Here is a 12,372-nt window from a genome sequence, read left to right as displayed (position 1 = left end):
TCCTTCGATATAAGGATTCTTTGCAGTGAGGTCCCAGCCCAGGGCCAGGGGCCCCTGGGCACATCCTTTTTCCATTTTCCCTGGGAAAGAAAACTCAGCAGTCCAGGTTCCTGATGTCAGTTTGTAGGGCTCCCTTGGGTCTATCAGGGCAGCACAAGTTTGAGGTGGGGACAACTTCGGTGTGGGGTCCATCCTTCGATATAAGGATTTTTTGCAGTCAGGGCCAGGGGCCCCTTGGGTACATCCTTTTTCCATTTTCCCTGGGAAAGAACACTCAGCAGTCCAGTTTCCTGATGTCAGTTTGTAGGGCTCCCTTGGGTCTATCAGGGCAGCACAAGTTTGAGGTGGGGACAACTTCGGTGTGGGGTCCATCCTTCGATATAAGGATTCCTTGCAGTCAGGGTCAGGGGCCCCTGGGCACATCCTTTTTCCATTTTCCCTGGGAAAGAAAACTCAGCAGTCCAGGTTCCTGATGTCAGTTTGTAGGGCTCCCTTGGGTCTATCAGGGCAGCACAAGTTTGAGGTGGGGACAACTTCGGTGTGGGGTCCATCCTTCGATATAAGGATTTTTTGCAGTCAGGGCCAGGGGCCCCTGGGCACATCCTTTTTCCATTTTCCCTGGGAAAGAAAACTCAGCAGTCCAGGTTCCTGATGTCAGTTGGTAGGGCTCCCTTGAGTGTATCAGGGCAGCACAAATTTGAGGTGGGGACAACTTTGGTGTGGGGTGCATCCTTCGATATAAGGATTCTTTGCAGTCAGGCCCAGGGGCCCCTGGGCACATCCTTTTTCCATTTTCCCTGGGAAAGAAAACTCAGCAGTCCAGGTTCCTGATGTCAGTTTGTAGGGCTCCCTTGGGTCTATCAGTGCAGCACAAGTTTGAGGTGGGGACAACTTCGGTGTGGGGTGCATCCTTCGATATAAGGATTCTTTGCAGTCAGGCCCAGCCTAGGGCCAGGGGCCCCTGGGCACATCCTTTTTCCATTTCCCCTGGGAAAGAAAACTCAGCAGTCCAGGTTCCTTGAGTCAGTTTGTAGGGCTCCCTTGGGTCTATCAGGGCAGCACAAGTTTGAGGTGGGGACAACTTCGGTGTGGGGTCCATCCTTCGATATAAGGATTTTTGGCAGTCAGGGCCAGGGGCCCCTGGGCACATCCTTTTTCCATTTCCACCGGGAAAGGAAACTCAGCAGTCCAGGTTCCTGATGTCAGTTTGTAGGGCTCCCTTGGGTCTATCAGTGCAGCACAAGTTTGAGGTGGGGACAACTTTGGTGTGGGGTCCATCCTTCGATATAAGGATTCTTTGCAGTGAGGTCCCAGCCCAGGGCCAGGGGCCCCTGGGCACATCCTTTTTCCATTTTCCCTGGGAAAGAAAACTCAGCAGTCCAGGTTCCTGATGTCAGTTTGTAGGGCTCCCTTGGGTGTATCAGGGCAGCACAAGTTTGAGGTGGGGACAACTTTGGTGTGGGGTCCATCCTTCGATATAAGGATTCTTTGCAGTCAGGGCCAGGGGCCCCTGGGCACATCCTTTTTCCATTTTCCCTGGGAAAGAAAACTCAGCAGTCCAGGTTCCTGTTGTCTGTTTGTAGGGCTCCCTTCGGTCTCTCATGGCAGCACAAGTTTGAGGTGGGGACAACTTCGGTGTGGGGTCCATCCTTCGATATAAGGATTCTTTGCAGTCAGGGCCAGGGGCCCCTGGGCACATCCTTTTTCCATTTTCCCTGGGAAAGAAAACTCAGCAGTCCAGGTTCCTGATGTCAGTTTGTAGGGCTCCCTTGGGTCTATCAGGGCAGCACAAGTTTGAGGTGGGGACAACTTCGGTGTGGGGTCCATCCTTCGATATAAGGATTTTTTGCAGTCAGGGCCAGGGGCCCCTTGGGTACATCCTTTTTCCATTTTCCCTGGGAAAGAACACTCAGCAGTCCAGTTTCCTGATGTCAGTTTGTAGGGCTCCCTTGGGTCTATCAGGGCAGCACAAGTTTGAGGTGGGGACAACTTCGGTGTGGGGTCCATCCTTCGATATAAGGATTCCTTGCAGTCAGGGTCAGGGGCCCCTGGGCACATCCTTTTTCCATTTTCCCTGGGAAAGAAAACTCAGCAGTCCAGGTTCCTGATGTCAGTTTGTAGGGCTCCCTTGGGTCTATCAGGGCAGCACAAGTTTGAGGTGGGGACAACTTCGGTGTGGGGTCCATCCTTCGATATAAGGATTTTTTGCAGTCAGGGCCAGGGGCCCCTGGGCACATCCTTTTTCCATTTTCCCTGGGAAAGAAAACTCAGCAGTCCAGGTTCCTGATGTCAGTTGGTAGGGCTCCCTTGAGTGTATCAGGGCAGCACAAATTTGAGGTGGGGACAACTTTGGTGTGGGGTGCATCCTTCGATATAAGGATTCTTTGCAGTCAGGCCCAGGGGCCCCTGGGCACATCCTTTTTCCATTTTCCCTGGGAAAGAAAACTCAGCAGTCCAGGTTCCTGATGTCAGTTTGTAGGGCTCCCTTGGGTCTATCAGTGCAGCACAAGTTTGAGGTGGGGACAACTTCGGTGTGGGGTGCATCCTTCGATATAAGGATTCTTTGCAGTCAGGCCCAGCCTAGGGCCAGGGGCCCCTGGGCACATCCTTTTTCCATTTCCCCTGGGAAAGAAAACTCAGCAGTCCAGGTTCCTTGAGTCAGTTTGTAGGGCTCCCTTGGGTCTATCAGGGCAGCACAAGTTTGAGGTGGGGACAACTTCGGTGTGGGGTCCATCCTTCGATATAAGGATTTTTGGCAGTCAGGGCCAGGGGCCCCTGGGCACATCCTTTTTCCATTTCCACCGGGAAAGGAAACTCAGCAGTCCAGGTTCCTGATGTCAGTTTGTAGGGCTCCCTTGGGTCTATCAGTGCAGCACAAGTTTGAGGTGGGGACAACTTTGGTGTGGGGTCCATCCTTCGATATAAGGATTCTTTGCAGTGAGGTCCCAGCCCAGGGCCAGGGGCCCCTGGGCACATCCTTTTTCCATTTTCCCTGGGAAAGAAAACTCAGCAGTCCAGGTTCCTGATGTCAGTTTGTAGGGCTCCCTTGGGTGTATCAGGGCAGCACAAGTTTGAGGTGGGGACAACTTTGGTGTGGGGTCCATCCTTCGATATAAGGATTCTTTGCAGTCAGGGCCAGGGGCCCCTGGGCACATCCTTTTTCCATTTTCCCTGGGAAAGAAAACTCAGCAGTCCAGGTTCCTGATGTCAGTTTGTAGGGCTCCCTTGGGTCTATCAGGGCAGCACAAGTTTGAGGTGGGGACAACTTCGGTGTGGGGTGCATCCTTCGATATAAGGATTTTTTGCAGTCAGGGCCCAGCCCAGTGCCAGAGGCCCCTGGGCACATCCTTTTTCCATTTTCCCTGGGAAAGAAAACTCAGCAGTCCAGGTTCCTGATGTCAGTTTGTAGGGCTGCCTTGGGTCTCTCAGAGCAGCACAAGTTTGAGGTGGGGACAACTTCGGTGTGGGGTCCATCCTTGAATATAAGGATTCTTTGCAGTGAGGCACAAGCCCAGGGCCAGGGGCCCCTGGGCACATCCTTTTTCCATTTTCCCTGGGAAAATGAACACACAGCAGTCCAGGTTCCTGATGTCAGTTTGTAGGGCTCCCTTGGGTCTATCAGGGCAGCACAAGTTTGAGGTGGGGACAACTTTGGTCTCGGGTCCATCCTTCGATATAAGGATTCTTTGCAGTCAGGGCCTGGGGACCCCGGGTACAACCTTTAGCCATTTTCCCTGGGAAAGAAAACTCAGCAGTCCAGGTTCCTGATGTCAGTTTGTAGGGCTCCCTTGGGTCTATCAGGGCAGCACAAATTTGAGGTGGGGACAACTTCGATCTCGGGTCCATCCTTCGATATAAGAATTCTTTGCAGTCAGGGCCAGGGGCCCCTGGGCACATCCTTTTTCCATTTTCCCTGGGAAAGAAAACTCAGCAGTCCAGGTTCCTTGAGTCACTTTGTAGGGCTCCCTTGGGTCTATCAGGGCAGCACAAGTTTGAGGTGGGGACAACTTCGGTGTGGGGTCCATCCTTCGATATAAGGATTTTTTGCAGTCAGGGCCAGGGGCCCCTGGGCACATCCTTTTTCCATTTTCCCTGGGAAAGAAAACTCAGCAGTCCAGGTTCCTGATGTCAGTTTGTAGGGCTCCCTTGGGTCTATCAGGGCAGCACAAGTTTGAGGTGGGGACAACTTCGGTGTGGGGTCCATCCTTCGATATATGGATTCCTTGCAGTGAGGCACAAGGGCACACACTTTTTCCATTTTCCCTGGGAAAGAAAACTCAGCAGTCCAGGTTCCTGATGTCAGTTTGTAGGGCTCCCTTGGGTCTATCAGGGCAGCACAAGTTTGAGGTGGGGACAACTTCGGTGTGGGGTCCACCCTTCGATATATGGATTCTTTGCAGTGAGGTCCCAGACCAGGGCCAGGGGCCCCTGGGCACATCCTTTTTCCATTTTCCCTGGGAAAGAAAACTCAGCAGTCCAGGTTCCTGATGTCCGTTTGTAGGGCTCCCTTGGGTGTCTCAGGACAGCACAAGTTTGAGGTGGGGACAACTTCGGTGTGGGGTCCATCCTTCGATATAAGGATTCTTTGCAGTGAGGTCCCAGCCCAGGGCCGGGGGCCCCTTGGGCACATCCTTTTTCCATTTCCCCTGGGAAAGAAAACTCAGCAGTCCAGGTCCCTTGAGTCAGTTTGTAGGGCTCCCTTGGGTCTATCAGGGCAACACAAGTTTGAGGTGGGGACAACTTTGGTGTGGGGTCCATCCTTCGATATAAGGATTTTTTGCAGTCAGGGCCAGGGGCCCCTGGGCACATCCTTTTTCCATTTTCCCTGGGAAAGAAAACTCAGCAGTCCAGGTTCCTGATGTCAGTTTGTAGGGCTCCCTTGGGTCTATCAGTGCAGCACAAGTTTGAGGTGGGGACAACTTCGGTGTGGGCTCCATCCTTCGATATAAGGATTCTTTGCAGTCAGGGCCAGGGGCCCCTGGGCACATTCTTTTTCCATTTTCCCTGGGAAAGAAAACTCAGCAGTCCAGGTTCCTGATGTCAGTTTGTAGGGCTCCCTTCGGTCTCTCAGGGCAGCACAAGTTTGAGGTGGGGACAACTTCGGTGTGGGGTCCATCCTTCGATATAAGGATTCTTTGCAGAGAGGTCCCAGCCCAGGGCCAGGGGCCCCTGGGCACATCCTTTTTCCATTTTCCCTGGGAAAGAAAACTCAGCAGTCCAGGTTCCTGATGTCAGTTTGTAGGGCTCCCTTGGGTCTATCAGGGCAGCACAAGTTTGAGGTGGGGACAACTTTGGTCTCGGGTACATCCTTCGATATAAGGATTCTTTGCAGTCAGGGCCAGGGGCCCCTGGGCACAACCTTTTTCCATTTTCCCTGGGAAAGAAAACTCAGCAGTCCAGGTTCCTGATGTCAGTTGGTAGGGCTCCCTTGGGTCTATCAGGGCAGCACAAGTTTGAGGTGGGGACAACTTCGGTGTGGGGTCCATCCTTCGATATAAGGATTTTTTGAAGTCAGGGCCAGGGGCCCCTGGACACATCCTTTGGCCATTTTCCCTGGGAAAGAAAACTGAGCAGTCCAGGTTCCTGATGTCAGTTTGTAGGGCTCCCTTGGGTCTATCAGGGCAGCACAAGTTTGAGGTGGGGACAACTTCGGTGTGGGGTGCATCCATCGATATAAGAATTTTTTGCAGTGAGGTCCCTGCCCAGGGCCAGGGGCCCCTGGGCACATCCTTTTTCCATTTCCCCCGGGAAAGGAAACTCAGCAGTCCAGGTTCCTGATGTCAGTTTGTAGGGCTCCCTTGGGTCTATCAGGGCAGCACAAGTTTGAGGTGGGGACAACTTCGGTCTGGGCTCCATCCTTCGATATAAGAATTCTTTGCAGTCAGGGCCAGGGGCCCCTGGGCACATCCTTTTTCCATTTTCCCTGGGAAAGAAAACTCAGCAGTCCAGGTTCCTGATGTCAGTTTGTAGGGCTCCCTTGGGTCTATCAGGGCAGCACAAGTTTGAGGTGGGGACAACTTTGGTGTGGGGTCCATCCTTCGATATAAGGATTTTTTGCAGTCAGGGCCCAGCCCAGTGCCAGAGGCCCCTGGGCACATCCTTTTTCCATTTTCCCTGGAAAAGAAAACTCAGCAGTCCAGGTTCCTGATGTCAGTTTGTAGGGCTCCCTTGGGTCTATCAGGGCAGCACAAGTTTGAGGTGGGGACAATATTGGTGTGGGGTCCATCCTTCGATATAAGGATTCTTTGCAGTCAGGCCCAGCCCAGGGCCGGGGGCCCCTTGGGCACATCCTTTTTCCATTTCCCCTGGGAAAGAAAACTCAGCAGTCCAGGTTCCTGATGTCAGTTTGTAGGGCTCCCTTGGGTCTATGAGGGCAGCACAAGTTTGAGGTGGGGACAACTTTGGTGTGGGGTCCATCCTTCGATATAAGGATTTTTTGCAGTCAGGGCCAGGGGCCCCTGGGCACATCCTTTTTCCATTTTCCCTGGGAAAGAAAACTCAGCAGTCCAGGTTCCTGATGTCAGTTTGTAGGGCTCCCTTGGGTCTATCAGGCCAGCACAAGTTTGAGGTGGGGACAACTTCGGTGTGGGGTCCATCCTTCGATATAAGGATTCTTTGCAGTGAGGTCCCAGCCCAGGGCCAGGGGCCCCCGGGCACATCCTTTGGCAGTTTTCCCTGGGAAAGAAAACACAGCAGTCCAGGTTCCTGATGTCAGTTTGTAGGGCTCCCTTGGGTCTATCAGGGCAGCACAAGTTTGAGGTGGGGACAACTTTGGTCTCGGGTCCATCCTTCGATATAAGGATTCCTTGCAGTCAGGGCCAGGGGCCCCTGGGCACATCCTTTTTCCATTTTCCCTGGGAAAGAAAACTCAGCAGTCCAGGTTCCTGATGTCAGTTTGTAGGGCTCCCTTGGGTCTATCAGGGCAGCACAAGTTTGAGGTGGGGACAACTTCGGTGTGGGGTCCATCCTTCGATATAAGGATTTTTTGCAGTCAGGGCCAGGGGCCCCTGGGCACATCCTTTTTCCATTTTCCCTGGGAAAGAAAACTCAGCAGTCCAGGTTCCTGATGTCAGTTGGTAGGGCTCCCTTGAGTGTATCAGGGCAGCACAAATTTGAGGTGGGGACAACTTCGGTGTGGGGTCCATCCTTCGATATAAGGATTCTTTGCAGTCAGGCCCAGGGGCCCCTGGGCACATCCTTTTTCCATTTTCCCTGGGAAAGAAAACTCAGCAGTCCAGGTTCCTGATGTCAGTTTGTAGGGCTCCCTTGGGTCTATCAGGGCAGCACAAGTTTGAGGTGGGGACAACTTCGGTGTGGGGTCCATCCTTCGATATAAGGATTCTTTGCAATGAGGTCCCAGCCCAGGGCCAGGGGCCCCTGGGCACATCCTTTTTCCATTTTCCCTGGGAAAGAAAACTCAGCAGTCCAGGTTCCTGATGTCAGTTTGTAGGGCTCCCTTGGGTCTATCAGGGCAGCACAAGTTTGAGGTGGGGACAACTTTGGTGTGGGGTCCATCCTTCGATATAAGGATTCTTTGCAGTCAGGGCCAGGGGCCCCTGGGCACATCCTTTTTCCATTTTCCCTGGGAAAGAAAACTCAGCAGTCCAGGTTCCTGATGTCAGTTTGTAGGGCTCCCTTGGGTCTATCAGGGCAGCACAAGTTTGAGGTGGGGACAACTTCGGTGTGGGGTGCATCCTTCGATATAAGGATTTTTTGCAGTCAGGGCCCAGCCCAGTGCCAGAGGCCCCTGGGCACATCCTTTTTCCATTTTCCCTGGGAAAGAAAACTCAGCAGTCCAGGTTCCTGATGTCAGTTTGTAGGGCTGCCTTCGGTCTCTCAGAGCAGCACAAGTTTGAGGTGGGGACAACTTCGGTGTTGGGTCCATCCTTGAATATAAGGATTCTTTGCAGTGAGGCACAAGTCCAGGGCCAGGGGCCCCTGGGCACATCCTTTTTCCATTTTCCCTGGGAAAATGAACACACAGCAGTCCAGGTTCCTGATGTCAGTTTGTAGGGCTCCCTTGGGTCTATCAGGGCAGCACAAGTTTGAGGTGGGGACAACTTTGGTCTCGGGTCCATCCTTCGATATAAGGATTCTTTGCAGTCAGGGCCAGGGGCCCCTGGGCACATCCTTTTTCCATTTTCCCTGGGAAAGAAAACTCAGCAGTCCAGGTTCCTGATGTCAGTTGGTAGGGCTCCCTTGGGTCTATCAGGGCAGCACAAGTTTGAGGTGGGGACAACTTCGGTGTGGGGTCCATCCTTCGATATAAGGATTTTTTGCAGTCAGCGCCAGGGGCCCCTTGGGCACAACTTTTTTCCATTTTCCCTGGGAAAGAACACTCAGCAGTCCAGTTTCCTGATGTCAGTTTGTAGGGCTCCCTTGGGTCTATCAGGGCAGCACAAGTTTGAGGTGGGGACAACTTCGGTGTGGGGTGCATCCTTCGATATAAGGATTCTTTGCAGTCAGGGCCTGGGTACCCCGGGTACAACCTTTAGCCATTTTCCCTGGGAAAGAAAACTCAGCATTCCAGGTTCCTGATGTCAGTTTGTAGGGCTCCCTTGGGTGTATCAGGGCAGCACAAGTTTGAGGTGGGGACACCTTTGGTGTGGGGTCCATCCTCCTATATAGGATTTTTTGCAGTCAGGGCCAGGGGCCCCTGGGCACATCCTTTTTCCATTTTCCCTGGGAAAGAAAACTCAGCAGTCCAGGTTCCTGATGTCAGTTTGTAGGGCTCCCTTGGGTCTATCAGTGCAGCACAAGTTTGAGGTGGGGACAACTTCGGTGTGGGGTCCATCCTTCGATATAAGGATTTTTGGCAGTCTGGGCAAGGGGCCCCTTGGGCACATCCTTTTTCCATTTTCCCTGGGAAAGAAAACTCAGCAGTCCAGGTTCCTCATGTCAGTTTGTAGGGCTCCCTTGGGTCTATCAGGGCAGCACAAGTTTGAGGTGGGGACAACTTCGGTCTGAGCTCCATCCTTCGATATAAGGATTTTTTGCAGTCAGGGCCAGGGGCCCCTGGGCACATCCTTTTTCCATTTCCCCCGGGAAAGGAAACTCAGCAGTCCAGGTTCCTGATGTCAGTTTGTAGGGCTCCCTTGGGTCTATCAGGGCAGCACAAGTTTGAGGTGGGGACAACTTCGGTGTGGGGTCCATCCTTCGATATAAGGATTTTTTGCAGTCAGGGCCAGGGGCCCCCGGGCACATCCCTTGGCAGTTTTCCCTGGGAAAGAAAACTCAGCATTCCAGGTTCCTGATGTCAGTTTGTAGGGCTCCCTTGGGTCTATCAGGGCAGCACAAGTTTGAGGTGGGGACAACTTCGGTGTGGGGTCCATCCTTCGATATAAGGATTCTTTGCAGTCAGGGCCTGGGGCCCCTGGGCACATCCTTTTTCCATTTTCCCTGGGAAAGGAAACTCAGCAGTCCAGGTTCCTGATGTCAGTTTGTAGGGCTCCCTTGGGTCTATCAGTGCAGCACAAGTTTGAGGTGGGGACAACTTCGGTCTGGGCTCCATACTTCGATATAAGGATTCTTTGCAGTCAGTGCCAGAGGCCCCTGGGCACATCCTTTTTCCATTTTCCCTGGGAAAGAAAACTCAGCAGTCCAGGTCCCTGATGTCAGTTTGTAGGGCTCCCTTGGGTCTATCAGGGCAGCACAAGTTTGAGGTGGGGACAACTTCAGTGTGGGCTCCATCCTTCGATATAAGGATTTTTTGCAGTCAGGGCCCAGCCCAGGGCCAGGGGTCCCTGGGCACATCCTATGTCCATTTTCCCTGGGAAAGAAAACTCAGCAGTCCAGGTTCCTGATGTCGGTTGGTAGGGCTCCCTTGGGTGTATCAGGGCAGCACAAATTTGAGGTGGGGACAATTTTGGTGTGGGGTCCATCCTTCGATATATGGATTTTTTACAGTCAGGGCCCAGCCCAGTGCCAGAGACCCCTGGGCACATCCTTTTTCCATTTTCCCTGGGAAAGAAAACTCAGCAGTCCAGGTTCCTGATGTCAGTTGGTAGGGCTCACTTGGGTCTATCAGGGCAGCACAAGTTTGAGGTGGGGACAATTTCGGTGTGGGGTGCATCCTTCGATATAAGGATTCTTTGCAGTCAGGGCCAGGGGCCCCTGGGCACATCCTTTTTCCATTTTCCCTGGGAAAGAAAACTCAGCAGTCCAGGTTCCTGATGTCAGTTTGTAGGGCTCCCTTGGGTCTATCAGGGCAGCACAAGTTTGAGGTGGGGACAACTTCGGTGTGGGGTCCATCCTTCGATATATGGATTCCTTGCAGTGAGGCACAAGGGCACACACTTTTTCCATTTTCCCTGGGAAAGAAAACTCAGCAGTCCAGGTTCCTGATGTCAGTTGGTAGGGCTCCCTTGGGTCTATCAGGGCAGCACAAGTTTGAGGTGGGGACAACTTCGGTGTGGGGTGCATCCTTCGATATAAGGATTTTTTGCAGTCAGGGCCCAGCCCAGTGCCAGAGGCCCCTGGGCACATCCTTTTTCCATTTTCCCTGGGAAAGAAAACTCAGCAGTCCAGGTTCCTGATGTCAGTTTGTTGGGCTCCATTGGGTCTATCAGGGCAGCACAAGTTTGAGGTGTGGACAACTTCGGTCTCGGGTCCACCCTTCGATATAAGGATTCTTTGCAGTCAGGGCCAGGGGCCCCTGGGCACATCCTTTTTCCATTTTCCCTGGGAAAGAAAACTCAGCAGTCCAGGTTCCTGATGTCAGTTTGTAGGGCTCCCTTGGGTCTATCAGGGCAGCACAAGTTTGAGGTGGGGACAACTTCGGTCTCGGGTCCATCCTTCGATATAAGGATTCTTTGCAGTCAGGGCCTCGGGCCCCTGGGCACATCCTTTTTCCATTTATCCTGGGAAAGAAAACTCAGCAGTCCAGGTTCCTGATGTCAGTTTGTAGGGCTCCCTTGGGTCTCTCAGGGCAGCACAAGTTTGAGGTGGGGACAACTTCAGTGTGGGGTCCATCCTTCGATATAAGGATTTTTTGCAGTCAGTGCCAGGGGCCCCTTGGGCACATCCTTTTTCCATTTTCCCTGGGAAAGAAAACTCAGCAGTCCAGGTTCCTGATGTCAGTTTGTAGGGCTCCCTTGGGTCTATCAGGGCAGCACAAATTTGAGGTGGGGACAATTTTGGTGTGGGGTCATTCCTTCGATATAAGGATTTTTTGCAGTCAGGGCCCAGCCCAGTGCCAGAGACCCCTGGGCACATCCTTTTTCCATTTTCCCTGGGAAAGAAAACTCAGCAGTCCAGGTTCCTGATGTCAGTTTGTAGGGCTCACTTGGGTCTATCAGGGCAGCACAAGTTTGAGGTGGGGACAACTTTGGTCTCGGGTACATCCTTCGATATAAGGATTCTTTGCAGTCAGGGCCAGGGGCCCCTGGGCACATCCTTTTTCCATTTTCCCTGGGAAAGAAAATTCAGCAGTCCAGGTTCCTGATGTCAGTTTGTAGGGCTCCCTTGGGTCTCTCAGGGCAGCACAAGTTTGAGGTGGGGACAACTTCGGTGTGGGGTCCATCCTTCGATATAAGGATTCTTTGCAGTAAGGCCCAGCCCAGGGCCGGGGGCCCCTGGGCACATCCTTTTTCCATTTCGCTCGGGAAAGAAAACTCAGCAGTCCAGGTTCCTGATGTCAGTTTGTAGGGCTCCCTTGGGTCTATCAGGGCAGCACAAATTTGAGGTGGGGACAACTTCGATCTCGGGTCCATCCTTCGATATAAGAATTCTTTGCAGTCAGGGCCAGGGGCCCCTGGGCACATCCTTTTTCCATTTTCCCTGGGAAAGAAAACTCAGCAGTCCAGGTTCCTGATGTCAGTTTGTAGGGCTCCCTTGGGTCTATCAGGGCAGCACAAGTTTGAGGTGGGGACAACTTCGGTGTGGGGTCCATCCTTCGATATATGGATTCTTTGCAGTGAGGCACAAGGGCACACACTTTTTCCATTTTCCCTGGGAAAGAAAACTCAGCAGTCCAGGTTCCTGATGTCAGTTTGTAGGGCTCCCTTGGGTCTATCAGGGCAGCACAAGTTTGAGGTGGGGACAACTTCGGTGTGGGGTCCACCCTTCGATATATGGATTCTTTGCAGTGAGGTCCCAGACCAGGGCCAGGGGCCCCTGGGCACATCCTTTTTCCATTTTCCCTGGGAAAGAAAACTCAGCAGTCCAGGTTCCTGATGTCAGTTTGTAGGGCTCCCTTGGGTCTATCAGGGCAGCACAAGTTTGAGGTGGGGACAACTTCGGTGTGGGGTCCATCCTTCGATATAAGGATTCTTTGCAGTGAGGTCCCAGCCCAGGGCCAGGGGCCCCTGGGCACATCCTTTTTCCATTTTCCCTGGGAAAGAAAACTCAGCAGTCCAGGTTCCTGATGTCAGT

The sequence above is a fragment of the Lonchura striata genome, chromosome 33, assembly GCF_046129695.1.
Source record: "Lonchura striata isolate bLonStr1 chromosome 33, bLonStr1.mat, whole genome shotgun sequence".
NCBI classification, from domain to species: Eukaryota; Metazoa; Chordata; class Aves; order Passeriformes; family Estrildidae; genus Lonchura; species Lonchura striata.
This window is presented reverse-complemented; position numbering follows the sequence as displayed.